The sequence below is a fragment of the Hylobates moloch genome, unplaced genomic scaffold, assembly GCF_009828535.3.
Source record: "Hylobates moloch isolate HMO894 unplaced genomic scaffold, HMol_V3 SCAFFOLD_24, whole genome shotgun sequence".
Taxonomy (NCBI): domain Eukaryota; kingdom Metazoa; phylum Chordata; class Mammalia; order Primates; family Hylobatidae; genus Hylobates; species Hylobates moloch.
In genome coordinates this window covers 3,609,205-3,631,617 of record NW_026652299.1, presented here as the reverse complement: position 1 = coordinate 3,631,617, position 22,413 = coordinate 3,609,205, and the positions used below count along the sequence as shown (strand labels likewise).

The 22,413-nt window shown below is 36.7% G+C and overlaps 1 protein-coding gene across 2 annotated transcripts in view; it reads left to right on the top strand.

Moving 5' to 3' along the window:
* Positions 1 to 22,413, top strand: part of MBD5 (methyl-CpG binding domain protein 5) — a 470,039-nt gene that overhangs the window by 184,725 nt on the left and 262,901 nt on the right. For both annotated transcript variants that reach the window (XM_032754128.2, XM_032145669.3), the window contains one exon: positions 18,355 to 18,505. The gene's annotated coding sequence lies outside the window, so the exon portion shown is untranslated. The remainder of the gene's footprint in view (positions 1 to 18,354; positions 18,506 to 22,413) is intronic.

The following is a 22,413-nucleotide window of genomic DNA, read 5'->3' as shown; positions in this document are numbered from 1 at the left end:
GCTCAGTGCAGCCTCAACCTCCCAGGCACAAGTGATTCTCCCACCTCAGCCTCCTAACAGGCATGCGCCACCATGCCCAGCTAATTTTTTTCTGTATTTTTTGTAGAGACAGGGTCTTACTATGTTGCTCAAGCTGGTCTCAATCTTCTGGACTCAAGCAATCTTCCTGCCTCGGCCTCCCAAAGTGCTAGGATTACAGGCATGAGCCACCATGCCCAGCCCATTGTTTTTTAAAGAAAACATAACAGCTTTATTGAGATATAATTCATGTCATAAAGTTCAAAATTTTAAATTGTGCAATCCAGTGCTTCTTAGTATATTCACAGTGTTGTATATCATTCACTACTGTTCAATTCTAGAACATTTCCTCACTCCAAAAAGAAACCCTGTATCCATTTCCTACTCCATTTCCCTTACTCCCACTGCTGGCAAACACTAGTCTACTTTCTGTCTCTTTGGATTTGCATATTCTGGATGTTTCGTATAAGTGGAATCATACAATACATGGCCTTTTGTTTCTTTCACTCATGGTAATGTTTTCAAGGCTTATCTGTGTTGCAGTATATATCAGAATTCCATTCCTTTTATAGCCAAATAATATTCTATTATATAGATATACAGTACTGCATTTTATTTATTCATCAGGTACTTAGAGTCCATTCTTTTTGAATCATTATCAATCATCAATGATAAAAAGCCTGAAATTATAGTTTGGTATAGAGCAGTCTTTGATGTACATTTTAGACATTAAAAAGTTGTATGTATGTGTATGTGTGTATGTTTTAATTTTTATATATTTTAATCTTACCTTTCAAAACTCTAAAAAATTCTTAGTTCTAAAACACTGTGATTTTCCAAAGGTTTTGGATGAGGGATTTTTTATAATAACTTGAAATTAAGAAGGAAGAAGAATTGGTCATCTCTAGAGGAAAATTTTTAGCATATTCTTTTTTTCTAGGTAAACATTCACTAGACCCTTTCTTTCTTCTCCTTATATCTCTAAATATAAGGCATCTCATTGACAACAATTTTAATTCTTTATCTTTCTTCCCTCATCTAGTTGGTCAGGATGCCCAGTGTGTTCTACCTTATTAATAGTTCCCATTTGTTCTTTCTTTTCTGTTCTCACCACCAGAAACTGAGTTCATCTTTATTCTACGTGATAACAGAGCGGCTTACTTTACCTGTATCAGAGAACTTATCAATCTTTGTGCTTGTCTCCTTCCAGCCACCAGCCAGTAAGCTCTTTGAAAGCAGGAACTGTCATTTTTCTCTTGGCTTTCTTCCATAGTGGCTGGCAAAGAGTTGTACTCATCTGTTTGCTGAAAAAATAATGATGAACAAGTGGTATGAATAATATTATCACTTAATTTTTTCCCTCTTCTTTAGTATAGTGTTCCTCAATGTTTCTTAGGAGGTAAACCTTAAGATTTTCAAAAAAGGATGTTATTATTTTTTAGTTACAAAAATTTCAGAAACTATATTGTCAAGAATTATATCATTAAATTTATTTTAAATATAAACTAATATGCATAATAAAGACATTAAAACATTTTCACTTTTAGTAAATGATCTGCTTTTATTTTACTTTAAATTATGTGTGGGGCAGGAAGCAGGGAATAGGAGGACTTACCAAGAGTAACTATAAAAGTCAAATGATACTTAAACAGTATTTGACTTTGAGGCCAAACTAGTATTTAGGTGGATATTGAAAAGTAAATTTAAGTTGCTGCATCAAAAGTACATGCAAAACTGTGTTTATGATGTTACATTTTAGGGTTTTTTTATATTTTATGCTTTCTAAATTAACTGATTTTAATTTCTAAACCAGAAAATTTTGGATTTGATCATCACCAAATTTCTTTTAACACAGACTTTTAACGTATTTGAGACTTACTCCTTTTAACTACATAAATACAACTTTTTGATGTGGTGATGGTCATCTTGAGGCAAATTTATAGACATCAGAGAATGTTTATGCTTCTCATTAATTGTATGTCACCAGCTGTTTTTTTTTATTCTGTCTTTAGCCAGCAATCTATGAGCCAGTAAATTTTAAAAGGTCAGACTGAGAGTTCAATAATTTAAACCTGTATATTAATAAAAAATACCATGGTGTCTAGAGGTCATCCAAGTGATCAACTGACTGAGTGGCTAAGATGTGAACATGCTTCTTAGGCCTCTAGGATATTCATTCATTTGCCTCAGGTGCTTTCAAATCATTCCATTTTAAAGGGAAGAAATATTTAAATAACTATGCATTTACTCATTTTTAAAATTATAAGTTAAACAGATGTTATTACTGCCTTTAACATTAACTCTGTGACCTTCTAGATGAGAGGCCAACAAATTTTTTCTGCAAAGGGCCAGATGGTAATATTTTAGGACTTGAGATCCAGGTCTTTGTGGAGCTACTCAACTTTGCTTTTGTAGTGTGAAAGCAGCCATAGGCAATATATAAATAAGCATGGCTGTGTTTCAACTGTATTTATAGACACTGAAATTTGAATTTTATGTAACTTTTTGCTGTCAAATATCTTTCCTCTTCTAGCATTTTTTGAACCATTTAAAAATGTAAAAACCATTTGCACAGGCAATATAATTGGACTTACTCCATGGGCTGAAGTTTGCCAACTTCTGCACTAAATAGTTAAATTCATTGGTTGGAAAAATCTACTTTTGTAATTCATTCTTAAATTTCCCCAGTATCACATCTATCATACCACCCCAAAGTTCTTGCTAATCTGAGCTTATGCCTGATAACCAAAAGTGTTCAATTTGTTACCAGTAGCTCCTATATGACCCCTGTTATGTTGCTTCTCTACCCCATGTCACAAGTAGATTATGGAAGTAAATAAAAAGAAATTTCAACACTGTCTGCTGTGAAACTTGTCTTTGGTTGTGATTACGTAATGTGGTATAAAGGAAATAAAACCAGGAGATGTGAAAACCAGGCTATATTCCTGGTTCTACCACTAATCAAAGTGCTCAAGTTTGGTGGGCCTCTAGGGCTCCATTTTCACACCTGCCCATCCTGACAGATTATGAAGAAGTTATAATAGCACATATGAAATTACTGGTAAGGTAACCTTAGCATTGCTATTTACCTTTATTGTCATTGTGGTAGTTAGTTGTACTCTATTATTGCTCTTAAACTTGACTATGGCAGGGCTCCCTTCATATGTTAATATATCACTTAAAACTAGATATAGGTTAAGGATTGCACATTAATTTCCTCTAAGCATTTTGTGTTTCTTACCCTCACATTTTAAGCTACTCCAATCTCCTCACTGTGGTACTTGTACCAGGTTCATTACTAACAGTAGTGTGGAATTTTATATTCTACGTATTCTTTCTTACCACTACTCTGTGAGGGCAAAGACTGTCTGTTTTGTCCCTGCTATATCGCCAGCACCCAAAATAGTGTCTGGAATATATTTGAGCACTTCTGAGTAAATCAGTGACATAAATAATCCCATATGTTCACTTGCCTTGAATTATCAAAAGGAGTAAACAAAGCTCAATAGAAATAAAATGTTTTAATGCATAAAATACATAAGATTACAAAGGATATCTACTTTATTCAGTTTTACTGATATACAGTTTATCCACAGACTCCTTGCGGGCCCATGGACTCTGTTTTTGTTAGTTTGTTTGTTTTTGTTTTTGTTTTTGAGTGGGCAGGTTGTGGGCGGGGTTTTTTTTGGAGACGAGGTCTTAGTCTGTCACCCAGGCACCGTCATACCTCATTGCAGCCTGGAATCCCAGGCCTCAGGTGATCCTTCCACCTCAGCCTCCCAAATAGCTAGGAATGCAGGTGTGCAGCACCATGCCTGGCTAATTTTTTTTAAATTTTTTTTGTAGAAACAAAGTCTTGCTATATCGCTGATCTCAAACTCCTGGCTTCAAGCAATTTTCCCACCTTAGCCTCCCAAAGTGCCAGAATTACAGGTGTAAGCCAGCATGCCCAGCTTGACCTTGGTTTTTGAAAATATGGAAGAATTTTTAACAAATAGCAGGGGACACACTGTCCACAACTATAAATTGCAAAACTACTTTGACAGGATATAAAACAAATGCAAGCTTTATTTGATCTTGTCCTTAAGAAATCCTCCCTTTGCACTTTTAAATTATAACAGAAAAAAAAATGGATTTTCTAACTTGTTTTGGTTAAATTTCTTAAGATTTCAAGAAGAAAAACAAATTTTGGCAAGCTTATACAAAAAGGGTATTTTCTGGGGAAATACTGGAGTTTCTAATGCAATTGGCAGGTAGGAAGGAAGGGAACAAAGATAGCTCTGGACAGTAGCTTTCTCCAGAGTGGAGCCAATGATAGAAGTACCCAGTCATGGGGCCACATTTGAAAATATTAGAAGAGAAACCCGGCTGATCAAGCTTAGATCACAGATGCATGCCTCAATTGGTCAGCCAGAGCCAGAGAGTAGAATCTGTAGTAGATCTGTTAGCAGTGAGGTCCATTATTTGGTATGGGGATGAGTTACGAAACTACCCCAAGAGCTGTCTATAATGTAGTCTTATTAATCTGACTCCAGAAAGCAGTGCATTTATTTTATATTATTGATGTCTCAAGATAAAAAAACTTTTTTTTCTGTAGATTAGGTTTATTAGCACCAACTTCATGACTTCTAAAATGTGACTGCTTTCATGTCCAGATAGCTTGAATACAGGTATCTACCAGTGATATGGGGTAGATAATTAATAATGCTTGGCTACTTATGTAAAGACAGTGTTGCTTATTTTTCAAAACATTTTTTTTTTCAACCAATTATATTCTTCCCTTCTCCCCAAGAGGTGGGCAGAAAAGCATTGTTAATCTCCTTTTACAGGTGAGGAAAAACAAGATCAGAGGTGCTAAGTGCTGTAGCCTAGTGCTAGGTCTTCTGTTCCCAATTCTGGGTTCTTCTCAAGCCCATGTTTCTCCTTTCTCACAATCTTTACTTCTTCCGCTGACCCTCAGCACCACCCAAAGTACTTTTAGTTCTGGAAAAGAAACCCAGCTGCACACTGGCACACTTGACCTTCATGCAGCCAGAAGCTTTGGATGGTTCCCCATCCAAAATATTAGAGATGAAATGAAAGCAAAATAGGCATCTGACGAAAGTTGCTTTTTCCCTTCTGCATTTTAGGACCTCAAGTAATGTTTATCCAGAAACTGCTGTCATGCCATAGATTCATTGTACATTCAACAACATAAGCATACAATCTGGTAAATTAAAAATCTCTTAACCTACACCCCGGATCCCTGCCCAAATTTAAGAAAAGAACTAGGGTGGACACAGTGTTTTTTCCATGTCACGTCTTCTGTGATGGGGCTACAGTATGTGGGAGCAGAGAATGGGGTGGGTGGGTGAAGCATATGCCAGATGAGGATCTATCAGCAATGGGAGGGATCCTCCGCTTTAGCATCTCCACCCCTGCTCCTCTCAGAGGACAGCCTTTCATTGCATTCAGTTGTGATGGTAGCAAGAACACAGGCACACCGAAGACGAGGAGAGAGGGAACCTTGTGCTCTCTCTGCATCTGAGGCAGGACAGCACAGGGTACGGAGCAGTCTGCAGAGAGGCCAGCTCATCAGCTCTTCATGGAAGCACTTGTCTTCCACCTTGGGCTTTGAGCGCTGGGCAATTGGCCCCTGGGGATCAACGGAATAATCCTAAACAGACTTACTCTATGTCACACTATGGAATGTTCTAAGTAGGTGGCCATGTTTTCATAAGATGTCTTTTCCTCCTTTTGTTGTTGCCATTTCATAGGTTTAGGATTGGGTGTGTGTTTCTTCTCTCTGAACGGCACTCGAATGTTTGCTGACTCCTACTCTGTATGACTGGGGTGTACAGCTGTCGACTGATGCATGCCGTCCCATCGTCTTTCATAATCAAAGCAGTCTCTTCTTTTTTGACAGCTGAAGAGGCATCAAGTCACCCTTACTCTGCCACTAATTTATTTCCTTCTTACTTAAATGATGAGAGATGTATAATCTCCACCCTCAACGGAGTTGTCATCACCCTTCTTTTCAAGGGCTTGTTTCCGTTGCCTCCATAACTGTTGTTGGTACTGACGGCGAGGCTTCTAAACCTCTTAAAACTCCCCCGACAAAAAACATTTTACTCCAAATTGCAAGACAGTTTTGTCCGTTGATGTATATATAGACAATATAGACAAAATTATGAATTTTAATATGTGCCAGATCACTCACTAGCATATTAATACATAATTTAGTATCATACAATATAGCCAGTATAGTGTAGTGGCAATATAGCATGGGACTTAAGAGTATAAGCCTTTGACCAGATTTGCATGGCTTAATATCTTAGGCCTACCACTGGATGAGACCACTGGATAGGTCTCATCCAGGCTGGGCTCAGCTGGACTTGATTCCTTGTAGAGGGTAAGTCTAGGTTCGTATGACATATCTCTCATCTTCCTTGGATCAACAGATACCTGAGGCATTTTTTTTTCTCAGTATGAACAGCAGGATTGCAAGGGAACAGACTAATCTGCATAAGCATATTTCAAAGCTTTGTCTGCTATTATTCAATTAGCTAAGAGAAGTTACATAGCCCAGCCCAAAGTCAAAGCACAGAGAGGTGCACACTTTCTGTGGAGGTGTGGTAGTGAAACAGATGGCAATCTATTCTACCACAGGGGATAATACAGTCATGCATCGCTTAATGACAGGAGTACTTTCTGTATTGTTAGGCGATTTCCTCATTGTGTGAACAACATAGAGTGTACCTACACAAATCTAGATGTTATAGCCTACTATACACTTACCCTATAGGGTATAGCCTATTGCTCCTAGGTTACAAACCTGTACAGCATATTACTGTACTGAATACTGTAGAGAATTACAACATAATCGTATTTGTGTATCTAAACAAAAAAGGTACAATAAAAGTAAGATGTAAAAGATAAAAACTGGTACATCTGCATACAGGATTTACCATGAATGGAGCTTGCAGGACTGGAAGTTGCTCTGAGTGAGTCAGTGAGTGAGTGGTGAGTGAATGCGAAGGCCTAGGACATTACTGTATACTACTGTAGACTTTATAAATAATGTAGACTTAGGCTACACCAAATTTATTTTAAAAGTTTTTTTCTACCATAATAAATTAACCTTAGTTTACTGTAACTTTTACTTTAGAAACTTTAAATTGTTTAACTTCTTGATGCTTTTATAATAACACTTGGCTTAAAACACAAACCACAATCATGTTGTACAGCTGTGCAAAAATATTTTCTATTTATCCTTATCCTATCAACTTATTTCTATTAAAATTATTTTTCTTTTTAACCTTTGTTGTTAAAAACTAAGACACAAACACAGACTTTAGGCTAGGCTTACGCAGAGTGAGGATCATCAGTATCACTTTCCTCCACCTCCATATCTTGTCTCACTGGAAGGATCTCAGGGGCAGTAACCCACATGGAGCTGTCATTTGCTGTGATAACAGTGCCTTCTTGTGGAATACCTCCTGGATGACCTGCCTGAGGCTGTTTTACAGTTAACTTTTTTTTTTTAGCAAGTAGAAGGAGTACACTCTACTATAACAATGAAAACATAGAGTATAGTAAATACTAGGCAATAGGAATTTTTTGACTTCATTATAATCTTATTGGATCATTGTCATATATGCAGTTGATAGTTGACCAAAACAACATTATACAGCACATGACTAATAGAGAGTTGTAAGGTTAGTGTATGTAAAAAGCTTAAAATAGTTTCTGGCACATAGAAAATGTTCAATAAACATTTGCTATTATTAGGCATACAGAAACACACAAAAATTCAGTATTGTGTAACTGTAACATAAAAGATATATTTGGCGAATGTGTCACTAAGTGACACTTTTTGCTATCCTAAACAAAAAGAACAAAACTGGGGAAATCACATTACCTAACTTCGCATTATCCTACAAAGCTATAGTAATATTTAAACAAACAAACATGCTTAAATTTAATTGAAAAGCTAGTGTGAGCCACCCTCTAGGATAGTAAAATATTATCACAATTATTTACTGTTAGCAGAATCAGAGAATGGCTAAAGATCACCAGGTTTTATCCACTTATTTGACAGATAATGAATTAAGCCAAAATGGTGAGATATGTAAGTCAAAGAGGAAGAAGTGGATGAATGGAGGATGGATAGATGAATAATAAATAGGTAAGTAGTTAATAGAAAAAGGAAAGGAAGGAAACCAACCTAGATCTCTAGAACTCTAGTTGAGAACTCTTCCCACTGTATCACACAGACCAGGTGTTGTTTCCTGTAGTTTATATAAATACTGTTTATCATATTTTTTCTATCCTTCTACCTTTCAATGAGCCTTAAAAGAAGAAATAATTTTAATAATATTTTTAAAAGTTCAACTATTGCTTCAAATGAGAGATGACTGTAGGACAGGATTAAAATGTAAAAATAACACAAAGCTAATCCTTACAGAGGCCTTCATTTATCCACTTAACTAATATTTATTCAGTCATTATTATCTGTTAGGCACTGGACTACAGAGCAAAAACAAAACAAATCTTTGTTCTTGTGAACATGCGTTATGTGGAAGAGACAAGCAATTAACAAATTAATAAGTAGTATGCTCCACGATCCCTTATCTGCAATTCTAATATTAAAAAGCTTGGGAAACTGGAAATTTTGACAGTTCAAATAGTGGTAAAAGCTGAATCAGACTCATTTAGTAGTAAAGCCGATATGAGACTAGTCATAGTCTTATTTTTTATTTTAATTTTTGTGGGTACCTATGTGTATATATTTGTAGGATATATGAAATGTTTTGATACAGGCATGCAACAGGTAACAATCACATCGTGTAAAATGGGATATTCATCACCTCAAGCATTTATCTTTTGTGTTATAAACAATCACATTATACTTTGTTTTCTTCTAAGACATCTTGTTATAATAATTTTTACTTATTTTAAATATACAATTAAATTACTATCAACTATAGTCACCCTGTTGTGCTTTCAAATACTAGGACTTAATTCATTCTTTCTAGGAGTTTTTGTACCCGTTAACCATCCCCACATACCCCCTACCCTCCAGCTACCCTTCACAACATCTGGTAACCATCCTTCTATTCTCTATCTCCATGAGTTTGATAGTTTTGATTTTTAGATCTCACACATAAGTGAAAACATGCTTTGTTTTTCTGTCCCTGGCTTAACTTAGCATAATGACCTCCAGCTCCATTCATGTTGTTGCAGATGACAACATCTTATTCTTTTTGATGACTGAATAGTACTTTATTGTGTATCAGTACCACACTTTCTTATATTCCTCTGTTGATGGACACTTAGGTTGCTTCCAAATTTTGGCTATTGTGAACAGTGCTGCAACAAACATGGGATTGCAGATAACTCTTCACTATGCTGATTTCCTTTCTTTTGGGTATATACCCAGCAGTGAGATTACTGAATCATGTGGTAGCTCTATTTTTAGTTTTGAGGAACCTCCAAACTGTTCTCCATAGTTCTTTTAGTAATTTACATTCCTACCAAGAGTGGGGTTTCCTTTTTTCCACATCCTTGCCAGCATTTGTTATTGCCTTTCTTTTGACTAAAAGCCGTTTTAACTGAGGTGGGATGATATCTCACTGTAGTTTGGATTTGCATTTCTCTGATTATCAGTGATGTTGAGCACTTTCTCATACGCATGTTTGCCATTTCCATGGCTTCTTTTGAGAAATGTTTATTCAAATATTTTGCCCATTTTTTAATCAGATTATCAGATCTTTTCCCATAGAGTTGAGCTCCTTGTATATTCTGGTTATTAACCCCTTGTCCGATGGGTAGTTTGCAAATATTTTCTCCAATTCTTTGTGTTGTCTCTTCACTTTGTTGTTTCCTTTGCTGTGCAGAAACTTCTTAAGTTGATATGATCCCATTTGTCTATTTTCGTTTTGATTGCCTGTGCTCATAGGGTATTACTCAATAAATTTTTGTTCAGACCAATGTCTTGATGATTTTCCCCCAATGTTTTCTTGTAGTAGATTCATAATTTGAGGGTCTTAGATTTAAATCTTTAATGTATTTCTATGTGATGTTTCTATATGGCTTGAAATAGCAGTCTAATTTCATTCTTCTACATATGGATATTCATTTTCCCCAGCACCATTTATTGAAGGGACTGTCTTTTCCACAGTGTATGTTTTTGGCATGTTTGTTGAAAATGAGTTTACTGTAGGTGTGTGAATTTGTTTCTGGGTTCTCTATTCTGTTCCATTGGTCTATATGTGTGTTTTTATGCCAGTACCATGCTGTTTTGATTACTATAGCTCTGTAGTATAATTTGAAGTCAGGTAATGTGATTTTCTCAGTTTTGTTCTTTTTGCTTAGGATAGCTTTGACTATTTTGAATTTTTTGTGGTTCCATATAAATTTTACAAAATTTATGTGTGTGTGTTTGAAGAATGTCATTGGTATTTTGATAGGGATAGCCCTGAATCTGTAAATTGCATTGGGCAGTATGGACATTTTAATAATATTGATTCTTCCAATCCATGGACATGGAGTATCTTTCTGGTTTCTTTTGGTGTCCTCTTCAATTTCTTTCATCAGTATTTTATAATTTTCACCATAGAGATCTTTCACTTCTTTCATTAAGTTAATCCCTAGTTATTTATTTGTGGCTACTGTAAATAGGATTCCGTTTTTAGTTTCATTTTCAGATTGTTCACTGTTGCATTTTGAAATGCTACTGTTTTTGTATGTGGATTTTATATCCTGCAACTTTACTAAATTTGTTTATCAGTTTGAATAGTTGTGTGTATGTGTGTGTGTGTGTGTGTGTGTGTGTGTGTGGAGTCTTTAGGTTTTTCCAAATATAACATTATGTCATCTGCAAACAAGGATAATTTGACTTCTTTCCTTCCAATTTAGATGCCCTTTATTTCTTTCTCTTGTCTGGTTTTCTAGCTAGGACTTCCAGTACAATGTTGAGTAACAGTGACAAAAGTGGCCATCCTTTTCATCTTCCAGATCTTACACAAAAGGCTTTCAGCTTTTCCACATTCAGTATGATACTAGCTGTGAGTCTGTCATATATGGTTTTTCTGATGCTAATGTACATTCTATATCCAGTTTTTTAAGGGTGTATTATAAAGGGATGTTGAATTTTATCAACTGCTTTTTCACCATCAATTGAAATGATCATATGGTTTTTGTCTTTCATTCTATTGATATGATATATCACATTGATTAATTTGTATATATTGAACCATCCTTGCATCCCAGGGATAAATCCCACCTGGTCGTGATGAATACTCTTTCTAATGTACTGTTGAATTTGGTTTGCTAGTATTTTATTGAGGATTTTTGCATCACTATTCATCAGAAATACTGGCCTGTGGTTTTCTTTTTTTAATGTGTATTTGTCTATTTTTGGTATAAGGGTAATACTGGGCTCATAGAATAAGTTTGGAAGTATTCCCTTTTCTGTTTTTTGGAGTAGTTTGAGTAGTATTGGTATTCATTTTTTAAATATTTGGTAGAATTCAGCAGTGAAGCCATCAGTTTCTGGGCTTTTCTTTACTAGGAGACTTTTTATTACAGCTTCAATCTCATTACTTGTTACTGGTTTGTTCAGGTTTCGGATTTCTTCATGGTTTAATCTTGGTACGTTGTATTTTTCTAGGACTTTGTCCATTTCTTCTAGATTTTCCAATTTATTGGCATATGGTTTCTCATAGTAGTAATTAATGATCATTTGAATTACTATGGTATCATTTGTAATGTCTCCATCTTCATCTCTGATTTTAGTTATTTGGATCCTCTCTCTTTTTTTCCTAGTCTGGCCAAAAGTTTGCTAATTTTGCTTAACTTTTCAAAAAACTAACTTGTTTATTTCAATTTTGTTTGTTTCTGCTCTGATCTTTATTTTTTCTTTTACTTATTTTGGGTTTGGTTTGCTCTTGCTTTTCTAGTTCTTTAAGATGAATCTTTAGGTTGTTTATTTGAAGCTTTTCTTCTTTTTTGATGTAGGCACTTATGGCCATAAACTTCCCTCTTAGTACTACTTTTGCTCTATTCCATAGGTTTTGCTTGTTGTATTTCCATTATTATTTGTTTCAATGAATGTTTCGATTTTCTTTTTAATTTCTTCATTGACCCACTGGTCATTCAGGAGCATATTGTTTAATTTCCATGTATTTGTACAGTTTCCAAAATTCCTCTTGTTATTGATTATGAGTTTTATTCCACTTTGGTCGGAGAAGATGCTTGATATTATTTCAGTTTTTTGAATGTTTTAAGATTTGTTTTGTGACCTAATGTCTTCCCTTGAGAATCATCCATGTGCTGAGGAAAATAATGTGTATTCTGCAGCCATTGGATGAACTGTTCTGTAAATGTCTACTAGGTCTATTTGGACTATAGTGCAGATTGTCCAATGTTGCTTTGTTGATTTTTCTATCTGGATGATCTGTCTCTGTCTGATATTGAAAGTGTGGTGATGAAGCCTCTAGCTTTCTTTTTTTTTTGAGATGGAGTCTCACTCTGTCACCAGGCTGGAGTGCAATGGCACCATCTCGGCTCACTGCAACCTCTGCCTCCCAGGTTCAAGCAATTCTCCTGCCTCAGCATCTTGAGTAGCTGGGACTACAGGCACACGCTGCCACGCCCGGCTAATTTTTTTTTTTTTCCTTTAGTAGAGACATGGTTTCACCATGTTGCCCAGGCTGGTCTCGAACTCCTGAGCTCAGACAGTCTGCTCGCCTTGGCCTCCCAAAGTGCTAGCATTACAGGCGTGAGCCGCCGCACCTGGCTGCCTCTAGCTATTAGTGTATTGGGCATATCTCTCTCTTTAGCTCTAATGATATTTGCTTTATAAATCTGAATGTGTCAGTGTTGGGTGCATATGTATTTAAAATTGTTTTGTTTTGTTTTGTTTTGTTGCTGAATTGACCCCTTTATCATAATATAGTGACCCTTTTTTGGTCTCTCTTATAGTTTTTGACTATAAATCTATTTTGTCTGATAAAAGTATGGCTACTCCTGCTCTTTTGGTTTCCGTTGGCATGGAATATTTTTTTCCATCCCATTACTTTCAGTCTATGTTTGTATTTATAGGTGAAGTGTATTTCTCATAGGCAACAGATCACTGGGTCTTGTCTTTTTTTGTATCCATTCAGCAACTCAATGTCTTTTGATTGGAGAGGTTAGTCCACTTACATTCAGTTTCTTTATTGGTAAGTAAGGACTTACTCCTGCCGTTCTGTTATTTGTTTTCTGGTTATTTTGTGGTCTTCTTTCCTTCCTATCTTCCCTTCAGTGAAGGTGATTTTCTTGGGTCTTGCCTTTTATGTTTTGTGTATTAGTTGTATGTTTTTTTGGTTTGAGGTTACCATGAGGTTTGCAAATACTATCTTATAACCCATTATTTCAAGCTGATAACAACTTAACACTGTTTACATAAACAAACAAAAAACTAATAAACACTCTATGCCTTAACTTCCTCCCCCTGTTTTTTTTTTGACTTCCTGTGGTTTCCATTTATATTTTATTGTATTGTTTATGTCTTGAAAACTTGTTATGGTTATTTTTTATTGGTTAATTGTTTAGTTTTTCTATTTAAGATAGGAGTAGTCTACACACCACAGTTACAGTGTTATAATATTCTGTATTTTCCTGTGTATTTGCTATTACCGGTGAGTTTTGTACTTTCAGATGATTTATTGCTTATTAATGTCCTTTTCTTTCTGATCAAAATACTCCCTTTAGCATTTCTCGCAGAAAGTTCTGGTGTTGATAAAATCCCTAAGCTTTTGTTTGTCTGGGAAAGCCTTTATTTCTTATTCATGTTTGAAGGATATTTTCACTGAATATACTATTCTAGAGTAAAAGTTTTTTCCTTCAGCACTTTAAATATGTCATGCCGTTCTCTCCTGGCCTGTGAAGTTTGTGCTGAAAATTCTGCTGTCAGACATATTGGAGCTCCATTGTATGCTATTTCTTTTTTCTTGCTGCTTAGGATCCTTTCTTTATCCTTGACCTTTGGGAGTTCAATTATTAAATGCCTTGGGGTAGTCTTCTTTGGGTTAATTCTGCATGGTGTTCTATAACCTTCTTGTACTTGGATATTGGTATCTTTTATAGGTTTGGGAAGTTCTATGTTATTATTCATTTGAGTAAACTTTCTGCCCCATCTCTTTCTCTACTTTCTCTTTAAGGCCAATAACTCTTAGATTTGCCATTTCGAGGCTATTTTCTAGCCTGCTTTGATTCATTGTTTTTTCTTTTATTTCTTTCTCTTTTTTTTTTTTTTGTCTTTCCTGTGTATTTTCAAACAGCCTATCTTCAAGCTCACTAATTCTTTATTCAGCTTGATCACATCTACTATTTATGGACTTCGATGCATTTTTCAGTATGGTAATTGCATTTTTCAGCTCCAGAATTTCTGCTTGATTCTTTCTAATTATTTCAATCTCTTTGTTAAATTAATCGGATAGAATTCTGAATTCCTTCTCTGTGTTATCTTGAATTTCTTTGACTTTGCTCAGCACAGCCATTTTGAATTATCTCTCTGAAAAGTCACATATCTCTGTTTCTCCAGAATTGGTCCCTGGTGTCTTATCTATTTCATTTGGTGAGGTCATGTTTTCCAGGATGGTGTTGATGCTAGTAGATGTTCTTTGATGTCTGGGCATTTAAGGGTTAGGTATTTATTGTAGTCTTCACTTTCTGGACTTACTTGTGGCTGTCCTTCTTGGGAAGGCTTTCCAGATATTCAAAGAGACTTGATTGTTGTGATCTATGTGTTGTGATCTAAGCTGTATCTGCTTTAGGGGCACCACAAGCCTGTTAATGCTGTAGTTTTTACAGACTTATAAAGGTACTGCCTTGATGGTCCTGGACAACATCCAGAAGAATTCTCCGGATTACCAGGCATAGACTCTTGTTCTCTTTCCTCATGTTCTCTAAATGAATGGAGTCTGTCTGTCCCACCCCACCCCCATCTCTGTCTCTGTCTCTGTCTCTCTCTCTGTTCTAAGCCATCTGGAGCTGGGGATATTGTGACATAACCACCTCTGTGGCCATCACCACTAGAACTGTACTGGGCCAGACCTGAAGCCAGCACAGCACTGGGTCTCACCTGAGGCTTACTGTAACTACTCCCGGGCTTCAGCCTGTGTTCACTCAAGGCTTTAGGGCATGACAATCAGCAGGTGACAAAGCCAGCCAGGCTTGTATCCTTCACTTCAGAGTGGCAGGTTCCCCCAGGCCCTGGGCATGTCCAGAGGTGCCATCCAGGAGCCAGGGACTAGAGTAAAAAAATCTTAGAAGTCTACCTGGTGTTCTATTGTACTGTGGCTGAGCTGGCACTGAACTCAAAAGATGCAGTCCTCCCCACTCTTTCCTCCCCTTTTCAAAGGCAGAGGAGCCTCACCCTGTGGCTACTGCTACCACATCTCCACGGGGAATGCTGTACCACTGATTCCCCTTAAGGCCCAAGGGCTCTTCAGTCAGCTTGTGTTGCATGCTGCCTGGCCTGATACTCACCCTTCAGGGCAGCAGTCTCTCCTCTGACCTAGAGCAGGTCCAGAAATTCTGTTCAATAGCCAAGTCCTGGAACCTGGGACCCCAAGAACCTGCTTGGTGCTCTAACCCATGTGGCTGAGCTGGTAACTAAGGTACAAGACAAAGTTCCCTTTGCTTTTCCCTTTGATTTTCTCAAGTAGAAGGAGTCTCACCCTGTACCCACCACAACTAGGAATGTGCTTAGTCTCACCTGAAGCCAACAAGTCTCAGAGTCTCACCCAAGGCCCTCATCGTAGTGCCTGGGTATTACTGCTGGTTGTTCAGGGCCCAAGGTCTCTTCAGTTAGAAGGTGATGAATGCTCCCAGGACTGGGTTATTCCCTTCAAGGCAGCAGGTTGCCTCTGGCCCAAGGTGTGTCTAGAAATGTCATTCACTAGCAGGATCTGGAAAGGGGGCTTCATAGCTCTAACTGGTGCCCTACCCTGATGTGGCAGGGCTGGTATCCAAGATCCCAGACAGAGTCTTCTTTATTCTTCCCTCTTCTCTCTTTAAGTGGAGTGAATGGGTCTTTTTTGGAGCCAGCAGCTGTATAGCCTGTGGTTAGGAGGAGGTGATGCCAGCACTCCCTTCCCCCGCCAGCTGGTGTCTCAGTAAGTCACATGCCCCCCTCCCCCAGTCCACTGTCTCTGGCCCAAGTTCAACACTAGGACTTGCCTTGGAGTTGCAGTCCTTATGGCCTAGCCTGCCTTTCCAGTTTATTTTGGGCCCCAGAACACTTTAGCCTGTACTGATGAGGCTTGCAGGAACTCAAGTTTGGACCACTGGGATTGGTGATTCCTTTCTGGCTAAACAGTCCTGGTTAAAATGCTCCTTTTTTGGGTAGACATCAGCTGCGTTTGGTCTAGTTTTGTTTTCTGTTATAATAGGGCAGCACTGAGCTCAGTGCCTCATAAATGCTACAATCTCCCTCTCTCCAGCACACCAAACACTCTCCACACCATGACTCTGCTGCTGCGGGAGAGGTGGCATCGGCTATTTAAGACTGTTTTTCCTACCTATTCAGTGCCTCATTAGTGATATGAAGTTAAAGCCAGGTACTGTGAGTGCTCACCTGATTTTTGAGTCTGATGAAGGTGCTTTTTTTGGGTAGATAGTTGTTGAATTGGTGTCCTTGCTTGGGGGGACAATTAGTGGAGATTTCTATTCTGCCATCTTGCTCTGCCATAAGTTATAGTCTTTAAAAAGTCTCACTTAGAATGAATATATGTTTTACTGCAAGATTATTAACATATTTGACTTCAGGGTGCTTTCCCAGACCTCTTGGATGGGAGGGGAGAAGGGTAGGAAATGTTGCATAATTATAGTATATGTACTATATTACCTTAAAAATACCAAAAATACTTAATTCCAGATGACATCTGGCTTCACCGGGGTTGTGGGGCTACATAATATCTAGGAATTATAAATACTGTGAATGGAAATGAAGCAGGTATAGATATAGAGAATGAAGGCCAATGGTGAAGAGGGTAAAAGTTGGAGGCGGAGGTTTTTTAGCTAGACAGGTGAGAGAATCCTCTCTGGGAAGTGATATTTGAGAAGATCCAGAAACAATCCAGGAGCTTTCAAGGAAAAAGAGTGTCTTAGTCAGTGGGAACAGACATGTGGTTATCTAAAGAGACATTCCAATCTGAGAGAAGACAAAGGTCAAAGACTTGAATCAAGAGTGTGCTTAGCACGTTTGAAGAAGAACATGAAGGCCACTAAGGCTATAGAATACGAAACAAGAGGAAAAGTGATCAGATAGGCTTTCAGAAAGGTAACCAGGATCCAAGTCCTTGCCTTAGATGTTATGGAAAGTCTTTAGGGGATTTTGAACAAGGGAGTCTTAAATTCAGTTTTCTTTTTAAGAATGTCATTCTGTTGCTCTATAGATAATTTTTAAAAATCACTCTTTTGTTTTGTGGATAGTAGAGTAGTAGATGGTTGCAGTGGTGAGGATTGGAAAAGATAAGTGATCATGACAATGGATGAAACTCAGAAATTTAATGATGTGTGATCATATAGATACTTTTATTTTTCAAGAAAGCGTCTTGCTGTTACCTAATTGGAGTGCAACGGCATGATTGTAGTGCATTGCAGCCTCGACCTCCTGGGCTCAAGTGAGCCTCCTGGTTGGGGCTCCTGGGTAGCTAGGACTATATGCATGCAATACCATATCTGACTTTTTTTTTCTTTTTTTTTTTTTTGGTAAAGACATAGTCTCATTATGTTGCCAACACTGTATAGATACTTTTTAATAAAATAATGTCCTAATTATATTTTAACAAAATAATATCTTTTAGGTATCTGTTGAGCGAATGGTGTGCTATGAATTGATAATCTAAATATTATGCCATCATGCTTTTTGGTTTTTGTTCTAGATTTTTCCCTAAGTATTAGAGCTAAGAAATCAGCTTGGTCATTATAGTGCTCTTGCCAGTCTCCTTCTCTTTTCTCAAAAAGGGAAAGAGCCCCAGCTAGAGGAAAGAACCCCCAAACTTGGAGTAAAAAGAACTGTTTTCTCATCTCCGATCTGCCACTGACTGTAACATTGTTTATTTAACCTCTTTTGATTTTGGTTTTCTGTACTGTAAAGTGGATTGAATTACCTGATTGATATAGGTCTTTTTGAATCTTCAGTCTTAAATTTAACAAGCCCTTTCTGTTAGAGTCTAAAATTCTATGATTTTAAATGGGACTGCATAAAAATCTCAAACCTTCCTTAAATATGAAGATAAAAGAATACAGAATAACTGGATGTGTTCAAAATTGGTAAATTCACCCTGGTATCCTTTTTAACAGGACCAAGGAAATAAATACCAGAAATCAAGAAGAGCACAGACTATTTTCCTTCATCAATCCATAGAACCTTAATACTTCTTTACTTCCGTCAAACACAGAGGAATGACCACCATGGCAGATGGCAACAGAGGATGTCAACAATTTTTTGGAGGCAAGCAATGAAATATTTCTACTATGAGTTTTCTGTTATTAATTATGTAGACACAAGTAGAATTATATTGGGTTTTAATTTAAAATGAAAAGTATTATTTACTATAGGAATTTATCTATGCATAGCTTTTTCTTTATTTTCTCTTTTTCCTCTTTTAACACTATTGCATGTCAGAAATTACATTAAAATGCATTTGCCCTTACCTCTAGAGTAACAGATAGAATAAGCCTATCTTAAATCCCTAAATACAGAACAAGGATTTAGATAACCGAAATTAAGTACCTATATTTGAAAACAGGGCTTTTTCATATCTCTCTTGGACACGTATATAACTGTAAATACTAAATAAAATTGGAAATTAGAATTATTTTCTGTTTATTTTAGAGTTAGTCATACTATTTATGAATTTTATATAGTTAAAGGTATCCCAGCATTTTTCCTCCCTTTTCTTTAACAACTAATCCAAAGTGCTCCAAAATCTTGGGAAGCCATCCCTTTACAACTCTCACAGCTTTGCATTTTGTGAAAATTCTGCATCAAAATATTTCATTGAACTTTTAGTTAATTCCATGACAGCTCCTATTGCTGCCAAAAGAGCATTTGGGCAAGGATTGTGCACCACAATGCCACCTTCAAATTTCGAATTAATTACGTTACCTTTAAAAGAGAAGCTTGCTTGGAAAGAAATTGACCATATATATTTTTAAGTGTATAAGGAAATCTGGCTTTTTTTCTACATTCATGAAAAATAGAGATTTAAGTAGATGAAAATAAAGCAAAATAAAAATATATACTTTTAAAATTTTAAGTAGAATTCACTGAAATGTAATCTTTCAAGGGATTTCATACAAAGAAACTATATATATATATGCTTAGAATTTTTTATTTAGTGTTAATTCAACTCATCAGCCTAAGGTCATCCATAAAAACGTGTCTGCTTTTTAAGTTTCACATAAGAGGAATGCTTTCTATAAATAAAGAAGATGATAAATGTTTAAAAAGCCCAGTGTAGAGATTCTGAGTTTTCTTTCAGTAACTAGAGTCAAAATTAATTCTTGCTTTTCTGTTGGGGAAAATTTCATCTAATTACATTCAATTTATTCTGCAACTTTTTGGACAGCAAATTCTGATCACCAAAGAAAAAGCAGCTGTGTTGCTCTTGCCTCACAATTATAACAATAGTATTATTATGCAGTCAACAGAGTTTATGAAACCATGAAGTGGTTTTATCCACTGGCTGTTTTCTGGCAGAGGCACACCTAAACCTTTCTGAACTGCTGATAATGTATGCCTTCTATTTCTAAGGACCTTCAAAGAAATAGATTCCACTGCTTCCTTCAGCAAGCCAATTTAGTATAACAGCTCTCAGAAGCAGAAAATTCTTTCTTATAACCCTTTATGCACTTTTATTAACTGTTTTTAAAACTTATTTTCCTGGAATTGCATTTTAAATATTATTTAAGTGTTTTCTTAGTTTGGTATAATCCACTTAAGTATTTTTAAAAACTACTAAAAATTGATCATTGTTTAATTAGTAGAAATATTCCCATAAACCATGCTTCTTCATAAGTAGTCTACGTTTCTCCCTCGGTATCTGCAAGGGATTGACTTCAGAACCCCCTATGAATACCAAAATCCAGGAATGTTCAAGTCCCTTATATGAAATGGTGCAGTTTTTGCATATAACTCACACATATGCTCCTTATACTTTAAATCATCTCTATATTACTTATACTACCTAATACAACCTAAATTCTAGGTAAATACCTGTTATATTTTTTATTCTGATTATTTTTTATTGCTGTCATGTTATTTTTATTGTCTTTTTTCTGAATGTATTTGATCCAAGCTTGCTTGAATTTTTAGATGTAAAACTTGTGAATACAGAAGACTGACTATACTATCAAATTTCTTTTTCTTACATTTCCTTTTCTAACTCATCCACAAAAATGTTATTTTGAGCTTCAGTTATTCTTTAACCATCAGACGGTATCGATGGTATATAGCTTTAACTTACTAAGAATCAAGCCCTTTGTTTTTTATTAATTTCATTCTATTTGTGACCATGTAATTAATAAGCCACAGATATTTATAATTCTAATCCAAAGTGCTATTTCATTTATTTTCCACATTTTTAGGGAAAGTTATACTGGTAAAAACTTTTAGAGGTTAGAAAGGCAGTTGAACATAGCAGGAATGATTTATAAGAATGCTACAGGCATACCTCAGAGATATTGCAGGTTTGGTTCCAGACTACCACAATAAAGCAAGCCATACATTTTTTTCCCAGTACATATACAAGTTATCTTTGCATTATGCTGTAATCTGTTCAATGTGTAATTGCATTATGTCTTTAAAAACAATGCACATGCCTTAATTTTAAAATAGTTTTCTAAAAAAGGGGGATGTTTTGGGGGGTGGCAGGGACAGGCTCTTACTCTGTCTTCCAGGCTGGAGTCCAGTAGTGCAATCATGGCTCACTGCTGCCTTGACTTCCTGGACTCAAGTGATTCTCCCACCTCGGCCTCCCGAGTAGCTGGGAATACAGGCATGCACTATCACACCAGGCTAATTTTTATATTTTTTTGTAGAGACAGGGTTTTGCCATGTTGCCCAGGCTGGTCTTGAACTCCTGGGCTCAAGCGATCTGCCTGCCTCGGCCTCCCAAAGTGCTGGGATTACAGGTATAAGCCACCATACTGGCCTCCTTTTGATAGTGAGAGGTCTTACCTGGATGTTGATGGTTGCTAACATCCAGGCAAGACCCTTTATTATGGCTGAAGATTGGGATGGCTGTGGCGATATATTGAAATAAGACAGGAAGGAATATTGCCGCATCAATTGACTTGACTTGACAAACTAAACTGGTTTTCAGTTTACTTTGCTCAGATCAGTCAGAGGATTCGCTATCTGGATTTGTAAGGCATATACGATTTATAAGGCAGATACAGCCTTACAAAATACATTTCTTAAGTAGACTTGAAAGTCGATGGACTTTTCAAGTCAGAAGAGTTGATCCATGGACTGCAGAAGGAATGTTATGTTGACAAGCATGAGAACAGCATGAATCTCCTTATGTATCTTCATCAGGAGATGATGAATATACTCTTGGATGACTAGGTATACTATAAGTGAGTATAATTTTTCCAAAGGAGTATTTTCTTTCTGGGCAGTAGGTCTCAACAGCAAACGTAAAATAGTCAGCAAATCATGCTGCGAACAGATATGCTGTCCTCTAGGCTTTGTTGTTTCATTTGTAGAGCACAGGCAGAGTAGATTTAGCATAATTCTTAAGGGCCCTGTAAGTATTTGAATGGTAAATGGGCATTGGCTTGAACCTAAAGTCACCAACTGCATTAGTCTCTAAAAAGAGAATCTGTGGTTCCTTTGAAGCTTTGAAGTGGAACATGAACTTTTCCTCTAGTTGTGAAAATCCCAGGTGGCATCTTCTTCCAATTGAAGGCTGTTGTATCTACACTGAAAATCTGTTGTTTAGCATAGTCACCTTCATCAATGATTTTAGCTAGAGCTTCTAGATCACTTGCTGCAGCTTCTCCATCACTACTTGCTGCTTCACTTTGCACTTCTATGTTGTGTAGACAACTTCTTTCCTTAAACCTCATGAATCGTCTTGCTCTGCTAGTGTCAAACTTTTCTTCTGCAGCTTCCTCACTCTCTCAGCCTTCATAGAACTGAAGAGAGTTAGGGCCTTTCTCTGGATTCAGCTTTGGCTTAAATAAATGTTGTAGTCAGTTTGATCTTCTATCCAGGCCACTAAAAGTTTGTCTGTATCAGCAGCAAGGCTGTTTTTCTTTCTTATCATTCGTGTATTCACCGGAGTAGCACTTTTAATTTGCTTCGAGAGCTCTTCCTTTGCATTCACAATTTGGCTAACTGTTGGGCGCAAG